The sequence below is a fragment of the Ictidomys tridecemlineatus genome, chromosome 3, assembly GCF_052094955.1.
Source record: "Ictidomys tridecemlineatus isolate mIctTri1 chromosome 3, mIctTri1.hap1, whole genome shotgun sequence".
Lineage (NCBI taxonomy): Eukaryota > Metazoa > Chordata > Mammalia > Rodentia > Sciuridae > Ictidomys > Ictidomys tridecemlineatus.
Genome location: NC_135479.1, coordinates 113247691 through 113268019, shown reverse-complemented (window position 1 = coordinate 113268019; position 20329 = coordinate 113247691). Strand labels below are relative to the sequence as shown.

Genomic DNA, 20329 nt, shown 5'->3' with positions numbered 1-20329 from the left:
TCGGTATGGAATTTTTTAAACAACATTTTTAAACTTTTCAGTCTGTTTTTCTTCATTTAAAAGTTGAAGATTTACTTTAATCCATCTCTGGGAAAATAAAGTCTTGCAAATAGATGATTTTCTGCTAAGTAAAATTTGGCTAAAACCTACAGTGTAAAAAATACCTAAGAGATGCAACAATTACATATTTTTTCCCAAAGACTAATGTTTTCTCATTATATGGAGAAATAAAAAAACATGAAAAATCCAAGAGAACACACAGCAAGAAGTCCAATATTTAATATGACTCTAACTTGTGGAGTCTCTTCTAACATTTGTAAACAGACATCTTCCTCCTCCTTCAAGTCTCTGAGACTCCTTTTGCTGATGCTTTTACTTTTAAATCCACAAAACCAGTCTCTGAACTTCCATTACTGGCTTCCATTCTCCATTTCTTTCTTTCTCTCTTTCTCACCCATGAAAGCCACTTGCCCATTGGAATAAGTATCTACTGGTATTTCTGCCTCCAAATGACCCAAGGAAGCCACTGGGTTGCCCTCCTCTCTGCAGGTCACCAAAAGATTGATATCTTCAGGCTGAAATCCCTTAATTCTACCTTCAGATTTCCCATTGGGAATGACATAGATGATGTCCTCACTCATCTCACTGCATTGCAGAATGCTCTTCTCCTGTATCTTGTATGGCTTATCTTTCTGAGAGCAGTTTTCCTTCATTCCAGCCATTCCACCATACAAAGCCCCTTGTTCATGGCAACACTTCCAGAAAATTGCCAAAAGGAATAGGGTCACAACTAGGGAAGTCAGGTAATCTGCTACCCCCTGAATGTAAAGGTACAGCTGGCCTCCGTGCATCTCCATAGTGATTGATACCCATGCTATGCTGATCACCACCATAAAAGCCACGAATCCTCCCCACAAATATTAGTGCCTGGGAGCTTACACTCTCAAGGATGAGTTTACATCAAGAGTGAATTTGATAAATATAGAGTCCAAGTTACTCATTAGATAATATATAATATCACATTGATAAATATAGAGTCCAAGTTACTCAATAGAGGTACAATGATGATGGCCATCATCAAGCCCCAAGGAACAAGCTTCATCACCAGCATGGGTAAGCCATATTGGAGTGCCCAGCTTGACTTCCACACTTCACTTGCATGCAGTGTGCTCTGTGTTGATGCAAGCTATGTCATCAGTAAACAGTATCCTGGAAATCGTTCCTGGGAAAACTATCATAAACACTGACAGAAGCTTCAAGAAGCCAGCCTTAAGAGTAGAGCCTTTGGTGTAAGCAATGTTTCTGGCTACCAGAAGTTGCAAGTACAGTGACTTAGTTGGTCAGCACACCAGTACCACTGAAGCTGGGGTCTACACAAGAATGAATCTAGGCCATGGAACAACATTGGAAACTTCTGTCAGGAATTACAGTGACTATCTGTCATCATTTTTAGGAATTCTCTCTTAGGGTAGACATTACAAGAATTTGTGTTTAAAAAGTTGTATGTCAACAAGATGAAAGGGATATTAAGTGAGGCCGACATATACTTTCTCTTAACTTTCTCACCTACCAATCACCGTAATCATAAGTGTGAGCTCCCCAACAATCATGAGCAGAGCCTGCAAAGTGTCTGTGTAGATCACCTCAACAAGGCCTCCTGTGACAGTCAGCAAAGCAGTCATGCTCATCCAGTGAGCAGGATGACAGACTTATGGAAGTTCCAACCCAAAGACTCCTGGATAAAGAAGGCACCCAAATACAGATCCATGGAGAGCTTGGTGAAGATAAAGAGGTTCAGAGACAAGGCTGCAAAGTAGACCTGAATCCTATGGCCACCAAATCTCTTGGACAAGTATTCAGGCATGATGTATTCCCCTGACTCGATGTAAATTGAGATGAAAACCCATCCCAGAAATTGCAGATGCAGTAAGGCATTGAATTCCCATGTGCCCATTGCAAATTCACTCACAGCTCCAGATCCTGCTAGCCCAATGAAGGGCTCACTCCCAATATTGCTCACAGAGAGGCACCAATTGCTACCCAGGCCATAGAGCTACTCACCATGAAGTATCCACTTAGGGTGCTTCTATTAGATTTCCACCTGGCAAAAAAAAAAAAAAAAAAAACAATGCACATCACCAGGATAAAATGCAGGGCCACTGTGGCCATGTCTGCTATCTCCAGAACAGTCCTTGTTGTGGTAAATTGTGAATGAAAGCATCCAAATGACAGAAATGCCCAACTTTTTATTTACTTATTAGTAACCTCAGCCAAGTCTGTAAACCATACATGAACTGGATTGTACAGAGCAATACAGCAGGTCAAAGTCTTTGTCCTTTGGTTTCCTGTCTTGATGATAAGACTTGGAAGGAGACAGTTTAAATTTCCCTCCGTTTCTTAATTGGGATTTGAGAATTTAGCTTGTACTCTTAATCCACACTCTGAAAGACCATTGGCATTTACTCAGGTGCTGGGGGAGCTATTCTGAGTTGCAGCTAAGTTTGGTGAAGCCTACTGTACCAACCCTGGTGGAAAGGGCCCAGTGCGTACATCGCATACTATGTTAGCAAATTCTCCAAAGAATGGGGATTTCAGTGAGGACTTGCTGAATGCCTGACCCAGAACAGAGAAGGAACAGCTAGCTGCCTCTGAGGCAGGGAACTGAAGGGGAACCTGGCAGGGAAGTCCTGGCATTTGGGCCCAGTGTCTCCCAGGCAGCGAAAGCACCCAAATCATGTTTTCATTTCTAGACCCAGGTATATAAATTATACTTATCCCTAGCACGACATGATCCTATTAATTGACTCAGATTTCCAGTTTGCCAAAATTCATCTACGTTCATAATAATTAAATGCATAGCTCCTGTGTGCTAGAGAACATTTTGCACACTTTCTATTATTTCATTTTTCATGATAATACCACCAGAAGTATGTTTCTTTGTCCTCAACTTCTTTCACTTCCCCCTCCACACCTCCACCAAAGAAGACATAAATCTTTCATTAAAGTTCATTTCTTGATGGAAGTAAATAGCAATCTTGGCATGACAGAATTATATAAATAACTGTGTAAAGGGAAAGAAAAATTAAGATACATCATGAAAAAAATGTGTTTGTCTCTACCGTGTACAAATAAGAAAAGGCTTATGTAGAAAGAGCAAAATGAAAATGATAATGAAATGGAGAGAGATTGGTTACTTGACCAAAGTTAAGAGAACCAGCAAGCAATGGGACTGCTTTTAAAACCAAACCCCATGAAACTAATCAATATGTTCCATTGTCTACAAACTTTAACCAGACAACTGCCTTCTAAAACTCAATCTTCTTGATCATCAAGTTTTTTAAACATATTTTCTCGTCTTTATTCACATCATCGATTTAAAAAAAGAAACACTGTATAGAAAATATAGTCAGGAATACAGGATAGCAAGCTGCTAAAAACCTGTTTAAACTTTTATCTTTATATTTATCAGCACCCCTTTGGCTATGTTAAATCCACCTTATTGAGCTATTATCTCCTTTGCATTTCTAAAACTTTTCCTTAAAAATAAAGTAAAAAAAAAATCCAGCTAGCTACATTATGCCCATAGATCCCACTGATAAAGCAGTCAAATTAATGTGTCAAAAAGAAGTTGTAGCCAAGCATAGTGGCACATGCCTGTAATCCCAGTGACTGGGGAGGTTGAGGCAGGAGGACTGCAATTTCAAAGCCAGCCTCAGTAACTTAGTAAGGCCCTGAGCAACTTAGTGAGACCCTGTCTCAAAAGAAAAATGGAAATTAAAAATAAAAAAGAGTTGGGGATATTGCTCAGTAGTTAAATGCTGCTGGGTTCAATCCCTAGTACAGAAGAAGAAGGAGGAGGAAGTGGAGGAGGAAGAGAAAATTATTGAACAACCCTTCTGGAAAAGAGTGCAGAAATCTATATCAAAGTTCACAAAAATATTCTTATTCAACCATCTCACAAAATCTCCCTTCAGGAATATAACAGAGAAAAATAATACAACTTTCTAAACATAAATATTTTTCTGAACTTTATATTTTTAGCATTATCCTATTTCTGTGTTCCTTATTGTTTAGAAAGGCAAACACATAAACATACAGAAAATAGAATTATGAATAAGCTACAGCTCTTAGTGAACTGTTACATTAACTTAATGATGTTTCTGAGAAATACATGTAGATATATATATATATATATATATATATATGTATATATATATATATATATATGAGCATTGCAAAATGCTCATATAAATCAAATGAATCATGAGGTACAAATGCATAAGTGTGATCTTTTTATTGCTCTATTTAACATGGGTCTATGATGTATATATAAATGTATGTGTAATAAGTAACTAGACTCCTATGCTGTGTTCTCCTGGTCTACCTTTTTGAACATTGCAAACTTCTGTCAGGAATTACAATCACTATCTGTCATCAGATGCTATTGCCAGGTGACTAATAATGCTCCAAGGAAAGCTCTCAAAATCACCAAAAGATAATAAGTTCTGCTTCTCCTAGAGTTTTCCAGATATCTGTTTTCAACTTTTCATGATGACTTGATAATTATCTGGAACCTATAGTTAAGTCTACTGAGCACCAAATCACTGAACACCCAAAATGTCCTTAACCAACAGTAACTTGTTATGGAAATGCCAGTGAGTTTACAAACTATATTTTCTCATGGTTTCTGTTCACCACCTGCTTGGGCACTGAGTATCTCACATATTATGGATATTTCAACAAGGAACAATATAGAATTTATATTTTCAAGACGTTTATTCACATGTCTCCAAGATATTACCTAATATGGCTATCTCATGCCAATAAAAGTGTTCTTCCCAATAAACCACAATGCTAATCATTTTTTCCATGAACTGTTCATTGGAAGGTAGCAGGAATCAATAAGATTCTTTAGTTTTTCTATGGTCTAGTTTTGAAGGAAGCAGGAATCACAAAGAATTTTTAGGATGTGTCCTAAAAGCTCATATATGAGACAATGTAAGAAAGTTTAGAAGTAAAATGATTGGGTTATGAAAGCCTTAACCTCATTGGTGAATAAATCTCCTTGAATGGATTACCCAAGTGGTAGCTGTAGGCAAGTGGGGAGTGGTGCAGAAGGTAGGTCACTGGGATGTGCCTTTAGGGTACATATTTTGTCCCTGGTGAGCTCTCTTTGCTTCCTGATGGCCATGTCCTGAGCTGCTTTCCTCCTTCACATCCTTCTGCTATTATGTTCTGCCTTACCTCCAGCCCAGAGCAATGGAGTCGCCTGCCTATGGACTCACTTCTGAAACTGTGAGCACCACATAACCTTTTTGTCCTCTAAAATTGCTCTTGTCAGGTCTTTTGGTCACAGTGATGTAAAAGATAACTAAAATGAAGTCTTTTCAGTTGTGGTGGAGCCCACAGCAATGAAGACCACAATCTTGACCTTTTTTTTTTCCTTAGCCTTAGAGATGTGATATATTATTCTTCTGGTATATTTGTATAGATTGTATACTGCTTGATGGTACAGCAGCTAAAGAGGGGAGATTTTTACCTCCTCTTCACCATAGATTTATATAAAATGTTTTATTATAAATAGATAATTATATTATGGGAGTGATTATATATTGTTTTTGGAAGTGCAATATTTCATATAAGGGGTTAAATGTGTCTAATTTTCAAAAACATTATATGGACATCTAGAAGGTGTAGATCTGATAGTTTTCACTTTTCCAACACTGAATGGATTCTATCTAACACTTAAGTAATTAGAAGAAGCTGAGTTGATTTTGAATGACCTGCACTAGTCAAAAGTCAGAGAGGGAAAGGAAGAAAAAGAGAACTACTTTTTAGAGTTGGGAATTGAAGACTGGGACTCAAGAAAAAGTAAGTGTTGGAAGTCTTGAGGGTTAAATTCTTGAGAGTGAATGAGATTGACCAAACCGATGATGTGCATGTGAAGCAAAAATATACTCAAGTCTAAGAAAATTGATAAACCAGCCCTACTCAAACAGAAAAGGGAAAATTTAGTTAAAAGTACAGAAAAGGGGCTGAGCTTGTGGCTCAGCAGTAGAGCACTCACCTAGCACATGCAGGGCGCTGAGTTCGAACCTCAGCACCACATAAAAATAAAATAAAGATATTTTGTCCAACTACAACTAAAACAAAATATTTTTTTAAAAAAAGTACAGATAAAATTGTCACATTATTATATTAATTAAAAGAATCAATGCAATCGAGAAGGAAAACAAGTCAAGGAGAATGAGAATTCGAATACAAGACTCTCATTACCTTCAACAACAGTTAATTCTAGGGAGGGATTGGGCATGGAAATCAGACTGTCATAGTTGAAGAGAGAATAGAAGGTGAGTAACTAAAGATAATAAACATAAACTTTCTTAAGAAATCTTGTTTTGGATGAAGAAAGATTATTATTTGAAGTATAATTTCTTATAGCAAAAAAAAAAAATGTTACCTTCAAGGGTAATAACCTAAGTCAGCCCAGAGCACTTATTTAGTCCATAATGAAAACCAGAAATTGTCGATTGATGATTAAAAATAGAGGAAAATGGAAGATTCAAGAGAGAGTGGTTGCATCATGGAAAATGTTATTGTTTGATGGGAGGAAAAATTCTGGTATCTTATAGAAGGGCAAATGTAAATTAAAGGTAATATATTATATATCTCAAAATTTGTTATGAAAAATGAATTTAAAGGTACTTATCCAAGATATAATAAAAATTAAAGTAACAGATATGTTAATTTCCCTGAATTAATTACTATCTATCATGATGTGCCCAATAAATACAAATATTATGCATCAACCAAAAAATTTTAAACTTTTAAAAATATTCAAATTACACAACAAAACATCTTATGCCACTAAGCAACAGCTTTAAAATTATTTTTGGAGAAAAAATAAATGAAATGCTATTGCAACACTTATAATTTAAAAAAACCTAGAAGATAGTGCATTTAATGCATAATAATGCTTTATGTCTTGAATGCTGGTATGTGATGAAAATAGTTTAATGAAAGGATTATAAACTGGAATGTAATTTTCATGAAGGATTATGATGTGGCATTCCAGAAATTTTTAGTCTCAATCTTTCCTTTGTGTGTAATTTCACTTCTAAAAAATAATTATGTTGTCCTTTTATTCTCCATCAATGGCATTATTTTCATAGTTTCCAACTCTGTTGTGAGTTTTTTTGGTATTTATAAAAAAAAGAGGAAGAGAGAAAAAAGTCATAGTAAAAAAGTATAAAAAGAAGCCAGTCTCAATTTTTAGTGTGGAGAAAAGAAGTTTTGTGTTTCAACAGCAGTTATCTTTTGAAGTACATTCATTTAAAAATATATATATATTTATTTTTTGTTGTATCCAAAATGCTCAAAAACATAGACATTTGAAGTGTTTATATTCCAATTTTTACTTAAAATGAAAAGGGCAAAATTGTGAGAGAGGCTCAAAGTTCCAAAAAGTCAACAATGAAGGAAGAATGAGAATAAAAGGAAAGCATTCAATTGACCAAGAAATTAAATATATTTTCTCAATGAGTTTCCTGAGTTCTTTCCTTACTAATATATAATAAAATACTTCAGTTTTCCATTGAGTGAAATGAAGAATGATGAAACTGTACTCATCTATATCATCAAGGAGAGAAAATTCAACTCTCAAGGGGAAACTTCTTATTGTACCATAATGGCTTCTCAGCCACAGGAAAACTAAATTTATTGGACAAGTGAGGTAGTATTTGGAAGTTCATGTATGTGAGGCATATAAAGGAAAATAAAAATGGACCTAAGTGTTTGCTAAAAACTTTAGAAAACTTTGCTGCTATACATATCTCAACCTGAAAGAATTTAATGGGCCTGAAAATGTTAACCTTAACCATTGCTATAGGTTATATATGAAGAAATATTTAAGATAACAACTCAAGAGAGTCTGCCTTTTTCCCCCTAACCTCCACCCCCTTCCATCTCCCACCCCTCTGATAAACTGAAAAATGACCCTCTCAGGTTCACATTCCTTCAATATTGAATTCTACAACTGTTTAAGGAATGAATAATACAAGTTCTATGCAAATTCTCAAAAAAATAAAGGAGGAAGAAATATTTAACTTATTTTATAAGATCAGCATACTCTAGTCCTAAAACCATACACATAAAAACAAAAATCACACACCACTATTCTCTGTGAAAAGAAGATATAAAAATATTTAATAAAATCTTGACAAATAAGAAAAAGAAGGATATATATATATATATATATATACACACACACACTATATTCAGATAATTGGTGTGTAGAATAAAAGTGCATGATATTAAACTAAAGGATAAAAAACATGACCATCTCAATGGATTAAAAATCATTTTATACAATTTAAACTTATTCTTAATAAACAAGTGAAATTTTTCACCAAATAAGAATTCAGAGAGCTTTCTTAATATAACATAATACCAAATGGTGAAAGATTACATGTTTTTTTCTTACGATTGGAAACAAGAAAAGGATATTTCATGCTACACTCAAAGTCCTAGAAAATATGAATGCTATTTTTACTTAGCAATTTTATTTTCAATTTTTCCTTGATAATGACTGATTTTTTCATTGATCCTACATTCTTTGATAAGAGGTTTCTAATGCAATAGCATTGCAAGCCCTGAAATATGTGGAGATAATTTTTAAAATAATGAATAGACATGCATATTAACAATTACAAACATTGCTTACAGAAAATAAATAACATCTTAGAGAATGGAGCAGATATACCATGTTCATTGATTCGAAATTTCAATAATGTTAAAATAATTTGTGCCCAACTGTTCAGTGAATTTAACCTAACCTCAAACAAAGTCATAGCAGGCCACTTGCTATTGAAATTAAAAAGTTGATTCTATAAATAATATAGAAATTCAATGGGAACAAAGTTAGAGGACTTTTACTGGTGTAACGATAGAAATGAAAATCAGTGGAACAGATGGAGTCCATAAATTGACCCACTTATGTATAAATAATTGATGTTTCTTAAATAATTAAAGACAATCCAATACTGGTAAAAATAAAATATTCAATAATTGATGCTAGAACAATTAACTAGCCATAGACGAAATACAAATCTTGTTATTTCATAGCATACATAGAAAATGTAAAATGTATTATAATCTCAAACATGATTAACAAACTTCTAGAAGAAAACATAAGATAAAATGTTTGAGGCATAATTTAGACAAATATTTCCTACTCAAACCAAAAAGATGAACAAGAATTCTGTGTCACATGGATCATGCTACATGACTAAAACTAGACACAGAAAGACAAATAGTGTGTGTTCTCACTCCTTTGTGAAAGCTAAAAATAATTTATCTCATAGAAGAGGGTAGAGTAGCAATGTCTAGAGAATGGGAAAAGCAAAGTAAGAGGGATGGAGGATGGAGAGAAGATAGACAATGGGCAAGAAAATGCAGTTAGATAGGTGGAATTAGTTCTGGTGTTCTAGAGCACAGTAGAACAACTGTAGTAGACAGTAATGTATGACATTTTAAAATAATTAGAAGGTTGGGGTTGTGGCTCAGTGGCAGGGTGCTTGCCTCGCACATGTGAGTTACTGGGTTCAATCACATAAAAATACACAAAATAAAGAAATTGTGTCTATCTATAACTTTAAAAAAATTAGAAAAGAGAGTCCAAGCATTCTCAGCACATAGAAATGACACATGTTTGAGGATGTAGAAATTATCCTGTTTTGATTTTATTTGTTGAACATACATATTGAATTATCATAGAATATCCCATAAATGTATACATATATTATTTGTCTGTCAAAAATAAATAAATACATACATACATAAACATTTCTTTTCTTTTCTTTTCTTTTCTTTTTTTTTTTGGTACCAGGGATTCTTAACCACTGAGTCTTGTCCTTAGCCCTTTTTATTTTGAGCCAGGGTCTTAAGGTCAGCTGAGGCTGAACTTGTGATTCTCCTACCTCAGCCTCCCAAGTAGCTGGAATTATAGGCTCAGGCCACTGCACATCGCTGGCTTCAACTTTTGCTTTATATATAAAAAAAAAAATACACTGGTAAACTTCTTGTCAAGACAAAATAGCAGGGACTTATTTCTTATTTCTCCTTGTTCCTCCCCCTTAAATAAAAGTATAATTCCTGAAGTAACACAAGAGGAAACTAAAGGAGAATTTCAAAAGGTGGTAAGAGGAACTGGGACAGGAGCACAGAACAGAACAACAGAGGATGGCAACTCAGACCTGGTGGTTCCCAATCCCTAACTTAGCAACAGAAATCAGTCCAGTAGGCCTGTCACTACTACACAGAGTTGCCCTGACAACTCTAGATGAGCCGGATACCACTAGCAAAAGGTTTGGATCCTAGTGTCCTACAGCCAGGAAAGTTCTCTGCTCCCCCTCCAGGCATGGAACTTTCTACCTTTGTCTTGTAGGAAACACCAGCAAGAAAAAACCCTGCCTCAACAAGCTGACCATCTCAGGAATCCTCATTGCCCTCATAGACCTCATAGACCTAAGACTACTCTTCTTCACCAAGAGACAACAGGCTGCCATCTTCAGAAACATTTCCACCTCCCAGCACAAACAGGCCAGTGGGAATCCCTGAAAAAAATAAAGGAAAAGTGAATAACACCATACTTCTCTAAAAATTAAGTTAGGATTCACATGCCCACAATAATAAGTTAAGATTCACATGACAAATCTAAATGGTATATGCCTGCTGAAAAAAATCTCAAAGGAAAATAAAAATATACAGATAATTGGGTGAAAATACAACATGCCAAAGTATGTAGAATGCAACTAAAATGGTCCTAAAGGGACATTTATTCCACTAAATATTAGAAACTTCTCAAATCAGTAATCAAAGTTCCTACCTAAAACAAAACAAAACAAAACAAAACAAAACAAAACCACCAAGATTGAAACAAACCCAAAGCTAAAAGTTAGGAAATAGAAAAATTTGAGCAGAAATCAATGAAATTGGTAATAGGAGGAAATCAGGTGAGAAAATCAGCGAAATAAAAGCTTGTTCTCTGAAACAGTCTGTAAAATTGGTAAACCTTTAACAAGACTGACAATAGTGGGGGAAAAAAAAACACAAAAAAACAAAAAACAGGCCACAGTTACCAGTCTTGAAACAGAAGATATTACTACAGGTTCTATTGCCATTATAAAGCATAATAAGGCAATACTACAAACAATGTAGCACCCATACATTTAAAAACTTAGAAAAGATTAACTAATTCCTCAAATACCAGATACTACAAAAATTCCAACTAAAGGAACCAGATAATTTAATTTTCCTTAAATAATTAATTTATCATTAGAGAAGTTGAATTTGTACTCCCCCTCCTTACCCGGCAAAAAAAAAAAGAAAAAAAAAATCTCCAGTCCCAAATTGTTTCACTGTAGAATTATATCAATTATTTAAAGAAGAACTAACACCAAATTTATATAATTTTTCCAGAAAATGAAAAAAGGAACATTTTCCAGCCTACTCTACAAAAATTTATGATATATTTTCCATCCTAGTCTACAACAATTTATGATGAATTTTAAAATAACTAGACAAAAAGAGATCCATATTACCCTAATACCAACACCAAATAGAGACTATAAAAGAAAACTGCAGATCAGAATTTCCCATAATTTTAGGTGGAAAAAATTCCTCATCCATAGATTAATAAACCAAGTGCAATAATGTATAAGAATAATCATATTCCATAACCAAAATTTATGGGAAATTCTGGTCTGCAGTTTTCTTTTATAGTATTAAAGCTTAGTTCAATGTTTGTAATTCAATCTATATATTTAAATCAATTAATTCAGAGAAAGCATTTGATAAAATACAACATGAAATGTTAAAAACTCTCATCAAATTAGGAATAAAGCAGAATTACTTCAAGGGCATCTACAAATAATCTATAGCTGATATCATGAAATGTAAAAAGTGAAAAATTTGGTGCTTATTCACTTTTTGGGGGGAGTGGTTACTGGGGCACTCAACCACTGAGCCACATCCCCAGCCCTATTTCATATTTTAATTAGAGCAAGGTCTCACTTAGTTGCTTAGTGCCTTGCTTTTTACTGAGGCTGGCCTTGAACTTTTGATCCTCCTACCTCAGCTTCCTGGAATTACAGGTGTGCCACCGGGCCTTGCACTTATTCACTTGGCCACTCTTATTCAATATACTACTTGAAGTTTTAAGCACTGAAGTAAGGGAAGGAGAAGAAATAAAAGTTAAGCAGATTGGAAAGGAAGAAATTTAACTTCTCTTATTTGAATTTGTATTGATTCGAAGATCAAATACAGAACAGTATGACATTCTCCTCAAAATAAGATTGAATAGAGTACAGTACGGCATTCTCAAAATTCTAGCACACTTTTTTTGTGAGTATAGATAAAATTATTCTAAAATTGATATAGGGGGCTGGCATTGTGGCCCAATGGTAGAGTACTTGACTAATGTATTTGAGGCACTGGGTTAGATCCTCAGTACCACATAAAATAAATAAATAAAATAAAGGTATTGTGTCCAACTACAAATAAAACATAAATATTATTTTTTTAAAAAATTATATGGAAAGGCCCAAGCTTTCAAATGGCTAAAACAATCTTGACAAGAGTAAAATGAAAAGAGCCATTTACCCAACATTAGGACCTACCATATAGCCATGGTAATCATGGCAGTGAAGCCTTGTGGATGGATAGGTACTTGCATCTCTTGGAACACAATAAAGAAACCAGAAATAGATCCACACAAACTTAATTGATTTCTGACAAAGGAAAACTAAATGTAGCAAGGACAAGCTTTTCAACAAATAGTGATGAAGCAATTGGATATTCATAGGCAAAAATTAAAGAAAAGAGGGAAATTAAGAAAAGAAAAAGAAAATAGTCATTTCAAACTAAACCTCACAGCTTATAAAAAGATCTTACTCAAAAGGGGTCATTGACTAAAATGTAAAGAATAAAACTTAGAAAATAAATAGGATAAAATCTTTGGGACTTGGCAAGGACTTCTTAGATGATACCAAAGCATAATCCATGCAAGAAGAAATTCATGAATTATACTTCAACAAGATTAAAAACTTTTATTTAGTATGTGAAGAAGGTGACATCATGCCAATTAAAAGAGATCTAAGTTTCACTCTTTCTTTAGGTCCACTTGAACTATCATTTACATAAAATTGTTGCAGATCTCTTTGCCTACCTCAAATCAACACTTCTTCTCCACCAAAGATATTGCTTCAAATTCCAAAATTTCTTTTTGCATTTTACTCTTTTGGAATTTAACATATGTTACCTGTTAGTGATCCATTCATACAAAATTGGATGGCTCATCTTCCCAACTAGGCTGTAGGTAAGTCCAAACATCCCTTGGTGATTATCAGAATGAATCTACCAAGGAGCAATCTGGTAAATCTAACTCAAGGAAACATTTTTCTTATATTTTTGTCCCCAATTTATTTAATTTTTAAAGGTAGATTTTAGTTTTAGAAGTTTTAGATATATGAAAATATTGAGGGGAGATCCAAGATGATGGGCCAGAGGGAGGCAGCATTCTGTGTCTCTCTGTGACCTGGGACTCAGTAGTGAGAATACTGCTTCTCTGTGAGTTACAGAGGACATCCCACAGCTGCTCCCGTGCAGGAATCACAGCCACCATGCCCATGCAGGGCTCCAGGCCTTAGCATCAAAGTAGGTCTCCCAACTACTCACCCATGCAGGACTACCGGATGCCCAATTGGGACCACCAGTATCAGGACCTGCACAGAAATTTTGGCCCCCCACTCCAGCAGAAATCCCAGACAGCACACCTCCCACACAGGACACCCAGCAGCTACCCACATACAGGAAACTCTGGCCACCAGTCTTGTGTGGACCCTCATCTACCAATGTAGGGCTCCCCTGGTTGCCTTTATCTTGGAACTCTGCAGCAACTGAGAGAGTCCCCTACATGCAGTAGTCTGCCTGCACTAGGGGACATCGCACAGGCTCTGAAATCAGCTGACAGACACTTACTGCACAACACAGAGCTCATCTCTGAACACATCATCCTACACCATCGCCCAGCTCCCCCCACCCTACCTGACACCCCAACTCTGAAAGCCGCTGCCTCCATCTTGGATCACCTTCTCACCATCTTTACTGAGGGAAACTCCCAGTTTGGAACTCTGGCTGGCCAGGTACCCACAGTTTCTAACTCTCCCCTTCTCCCCAGCAGCCACTAACTGGGCACAGTGACTGCCCAATACAAAATAGTTCTCAGCAGCAGGTGCAGCAGGTGTGCAGTGCTCAAATGCAACACACAAGACCCCCTGGAGAGAAAGATCCCATATTAGGAAGTAGAATGGGAAAGGGTGAGTGTGGTACAGTTTAAAGACTAACATAGAGACCAGGAACTGGGAGGACCTCAGGCAAGATAAGGAGATAAGACCAGGTGCCCACATCACACCAGCAGGCCCTAAAGGATATCCTTGAGGTACAGTCTCCCTTTGGAGCCTGGCAGGTGCCACACCCAACTTCCAGGTGCCCTCTACCCAAAACCAACCCTCCCACCCTAGTTACCTTTACCATCCTAAGGGTGGAGATACCAGCTAACAACAGATGACTCCACCTATTGGATGAGATGGGAAGCAGGAAAGATACTGATCTCTAACCAAAACAATCCTTGTTTCTTCCTTTGAGATTTTTTTTTTCTTTTTCCTTCTCCCTCTCTTATTCTCCCACTCTCACATCTGCAACCTATGTGATACTTCACATGAATTAGGACACTGAGGACTGGGATGTTGGAATAGTATATTATAATTGTGTTGTATATTATTTTTTTCTTTCTCCAATTTTTATAATTTTAATATTTTTCTTAATATATATGTGTGCTTGTTTTATATACTCTACCGTCTTCCCATTCACTTGTTTACCCAAAATTACTTCCTGTCTCTTCTCCTTCTTCTTTAAATTTTGCTTTCACACTTCCTAAGATATAATATCTCTATATCCTCATCTCCTACTTCCTCAGCATATCATTCTACACCTCATCCCTGGTCCTTTGTTCATCATCAGAAGCTGTAAACCCTTTTGCAAACCTACTGATTATATTATAGATAATAATTGAATTCTCCATTTCTGTACTTTGTGACCAAACTATAAATATCTTAATAGCAACTACTTGATTTAAGGTTGTATATTGTTTATATTGGGATCTGTTAACATTATCCTTCACTTCAAAGGAGAGGTATTGGAGCCCTATAGGGGAATTAGGAGCTTATAGGGTAAAAATGATAACACCTCAGATCCAAAGTGTTAGAAGGGAAGATACACAAGCAATATGAAAAGACAAGAGAAGGGCCTCAAACAAATCAAGATACCACATTATTAGAATCCATGGCCAGCATAGCAGAAGAAATCATAGAGAAGGAGTTCAGGATGTACATAATTAAAATGTTCTGTGAATTAAAGGACAATATGAGAGAGCAAAACAGGAGCAAAAGATTATTTTGACAAAGAGCTTCATTAACAAATAAAGGAAGCAAATGATTACTTCAATAGGGAGATAGAGGTTCTTACAAAAACAAAAGAGAAATTCTTGAAATGAAAAAAATCAATAAACCAAATTAAATGTTCAATTGAAAGCATCACTAACAGAATAGACCACTTGGAAGACCAGACCTCAGACAATGAAGACAAAATATATAATCTTGAAAAGAATGTAGACCACACAGTGAAAATGATAAGAAACCATGAGCAGAACATTCAAAAAATATGGGATAGCATAAAAAGACCAAATTTAAGAGTTATTGGGATAGGGGAAGGCCTAGAGTTCCAAACCTAAGGAATGAACAATCTATTCAATGAAATAATTTTCCAAACATGAAGAATAAATTGGAAAATCAAATACAAGAGGCTTATAAGATGCCAAATGTACAAAAATCACAACAGATCCACACCAAGGCACATTATAATGAAAATACCTACATACAGAATAAGGAGAGAATTTTAAAAGTAATGAGAGAAAGGAATTAAATTACATATAGGAGGAAATCAATTAGGTTATGTGCTGATTTCCCTGAAAGCTAGAAGATCCTATATAACAACATATATCAAGCTCTGAAAAAAAAGGGGGATGCCAACCAAGAATATTATATCCAGCAAAATTAAGCTTTCATTTGATTATAAAATAAAAACCTTCCATGATAGACAAAATGTTAAAAGAATTTACAACTAGAAAACCTGCACTACAGAACATCCTCAGCAAAATATTCCATGAAAAGGAAATGAAAAACAACAATGAAAATGAGCATGGGGAGGTATTACACTGAAGGTAAAACTAATCAAAGGAGAACCAAGTCAAGTTAAATACCAAAAATAAACAAAAGGCCTGGGAATACAAATCATGTCTCAATAATAACCCTGAATATTAATGGCCTAAACTCACCAATCAAAAGACACAAACTGGAATCTTGGATTAAAAAAAAAAAAGACCCAATGCTGCCTCTAAGAGACTCATCTCATAGGAAAAAACATCCACAGACTGAAGGTGAAAGGTTGGGAAAAATCATATCACTTATATGGACTGTGGAAGCAAGCAGGAGTGTCCATCTTCATCAAATAAAGTAGATTTCAAGCCAAAATTAATCAAAATGGATAAAGAAGGACATTTCTTATAGCATAAGGGAACCTTTCATAAACAAGACATAACAATAATAAATTTATATGCCCTGAACAATGGATCGCCTACGTTCATCAAACAAACTCTTTTCAAGTTCAACAGTCAAATAGACCAAAACACAATAATTCTGGGTGACTTTAACATACCTTTTTTACCATGGGATAGATCTTCCAAACAAAAGCTAAATCTTTGTTCAGCTAAACTATATAACTCAATTCTACAATCAATAATTTAGACTTATGTGTCATATAGAGAATATTTCTTCCTTCAATGAGTGAATACACTTTCTTCTCAGCAGCACATGTATATTTCTCTAAATAGACCATATATTATACCACAAAGCAACTCTTAGAAAATTCAGCAAAGTAGAGATATACCTGTATTCTATCAGATCATATTGGAATGAAATTTGAAATCAATGATAAAATAAAAAAATAAAACTACTCCAATACCTGGAGACTAAATAATATGCTACTGAATGAACAAAGCATTGCAGAAGACATCAAAGAGGAGATTAAAAAACTTTTAGAGGTAAATGAGAACACTGATACCACATATAGAAATCTCTGGGACACTATGAAGGCAGTAAGTACTAAAAGGAAATTTCATTTCATGGAGTTCATTCCTAAAAGAAGAAAAAGTCAACAAATAAATGACTGAATATTACTTCTCAAAGCCCTAGAAAAAGAAGAACAAATAAACATCAATAGCAGTAGAAGATAGAAAATAATTAAGATCAGAGCTGAAATCAATGAAATTGACCCTTAGCCATGCTAATGAAGAGGAGATATAAAACTCAAATTACTAACATTCATGAAAAAGGAAATATCACAACAGACACTACAGAAATACAGAAGATAATTAGAAATAATTTTGAAAACTTGTACTTTAATAAAATGGAACATATAGAAGGCAGCAAAAACTTTCTAGAGTCATATGATTTGCCCACGTTGAATCAGGATGATATACACAATTTAAGCAGATCATTTTCAAGTGATGAGATAGAAGACACCATCAGAAGACTACCAAGCAAGAAAAGCTTAGGACCGGATGGATACACAGCCTAGTTCTACAACACCTTTAAAGAAGAACTAATATCAATATCTTCAAATTATTTCATGAAATAGAAAAACAGGGAGCACTTCCATACTCATTCTACGAGGCCAGTATCATCCTGATTCCAAAACTAGGCAAAGACACATGAAAAATAGAAAACTTCAGACCAATATCTCTAGTGAACATAGGTGCAAAAATTCTCAATAAAATTCTGGCAAATTGAATACAAAAAGATAATGCACCACCATCAAGTGGGGTTCATCCCAGAGATGGAAGGTTAATTCAACATATGGAAATCAATAAATGTAATTCATCACATCAATACGCTTAAAGATAAGAATCATATGATCATCTCAATAGGTGCAAAAAAGTATTTGACAAAATACAGCGTATCTTTATGTTCAAAATACCAGAAAAACTAGGGATAACAGGAACATATGTCAACATCATAAAAGCTATCTATGCTAAGCCCCAGTCCAACCTCATTCTAAATGGAAAAATATTGAAAGCATTCTCTCTAAAAATTGGAACAAGACAGGGATGCCCCCTTTTACCACTTCAATTTAACATAGTTCTTGAAACACTGGCCAGAGCAATTAGACAGATGAAAGAAATTAAAGGGATACACATAGGAAAAGAAGAACTCAAAACAGCACTATTTCCCAATATGATTCATACCTAGAAGACTGAAAAAATTCCACCAGAAAATTTCTAGAACTAGTAAATAAACTCAGAAAATAACAGGATATAAAACTAACACTAGTAAATCAAAAGGCATTTCTGTATATCAGTTACAAATCCTCTGAAAGGGAAATGAGGAAAATTACCCCATTTACAATAGCCTCAAGTGAATAAATAAATAAATAAATAAAATACGTGGGAATCAACTTAATGAAAGAGGTGAAAGACCTTTACATAAAAACTACAGAATGATAAAAAAAGAAATTAAAGAAGACCTTAGAAGATGGAAAGATCTCCCTTGTTCTTAGATAGGGAAAATTAATATTGTCAAAATGACCAATACCAAAAGCACTATACAGATTTAATGAAATTCCAATAAAAATCCCAATGACTTTCCTCATAGAAATAGAAAAAGCAGTCATGAAATTCATCTGAAAAAATAAGAGACCCAGAATAGCTAAAACAATCTTTAGCAAGAGGAGTGAAGCAGGTGGCATCACTATACCAGAACTTAAATTATACTACAGAGCAATAGTAACAAAAAGAGCATGATATTGACACAAAAACAAATTGGTAGACCAGTGAGTGGTACAGAATAGAGGACAAAGAGACTAACCCATTTTCTTACATTAGACAAAGATGCCCAAAAGATACATTGTAGAAAAGATAGCCTCCTCAACAAATGGTTTTAGGAAAACTGGAAGTTCATATGCAATAAAATGAAATTAAGCCCCTATCTCTCACCATGCACAGAACTCAATTCAAAGTGGATCAAGGACCTAGGAGTTAAACCAGAGACCCTGCATCTAATAGAAGAAAAAGTAGGCCCAAATCTCGATCAGGTGGAATTAGGCCCAACTTCATTAATAAGACTCCTATAGCACAAGAATTAATATCAAGAATCAATAAATGGCATGGATTCAAACTAAATAGCTTCTTCTCAACAACAGAAACAATCAGTGAGGTGAATAGAAAGCCTACAGTTTTGGAGTAAATTTTTACCACATGCACATCACGTAGAGCACTAATCTCTAGAGTATATTAAGAATCAAAAATCTATACACCAAAAAACAAAATAACCCAATCACTAAATGGCCAAGGAAATGAACAGACACCTCTCAGAAGATGATATTCAATCATTCAACAAATATATGAAAAAATGTTCTACATCTCTAGCAATTAGAGACATGCAAATCATAACTACTCTAAGATTTCATCTCACTCCTGTCAGATAAGCAGCTATTAAGAATACAAACAATAATAAGTATGGGCAAGGATATGGGGGAAAAGGCATACTCATACATTGCTGGTAAGACTGCAAATTGGTACAGCCAATATGGAAAGCAGCATGGAGAATCCTTGGAAAACTTAGAATGGAATCATTATTTGACCCAGCTTATCCCACTCCTTGGTCTATACCCAAAGGACTTAAAAACAGCATACTACAGGGACACAGCCACATCAATGTTTATAACAACACAATTCACAATAGCTAAACTGTGGAACCAACCTAGGTGTCCTTAAAAAGATGAATGGATAAAGAAAATGTTTATATATATATATACATATACACACACACACACACATACATACATACACATATATATATACATACACACAATGGAATATTACTCAGCATTAAAAGAGAATACAATTATGGCATTTGCAGGTAAATGGATGGAGTTGGAGAATATAATGCTAAGAGAATTAGCCAACTCCCAAAACCCAAATGCTGAATGTTTTCTCTGATATAAGGAGGCTGAATCATAATGGGGTTGGTGCAGGGAGCATGGATGGATTAGACAAAATCTAGATAGGGCAAAGGGATGGGAGAGGATGGAAGGGCCCATGGAGGTAGAAAAATGGGAGAGGATGGAAGGGCACATGGGGGTAGAAAAAATGGTGGAA

The 20329-nt window shown here is 35.1% G+C and overlaps 1 pseudogene; it reads right to left on the bottom strand.

The window, feature by feature from the left end:
* Positions 1-215: 215 nt before the first annotated feature.
* Positions 216-20329, bottom strand: part of LOC101973653 (sodium/myo-inositol cotransporter-like) — an 81577-nt pseudogene continuing 61463 nt past the window's right edge.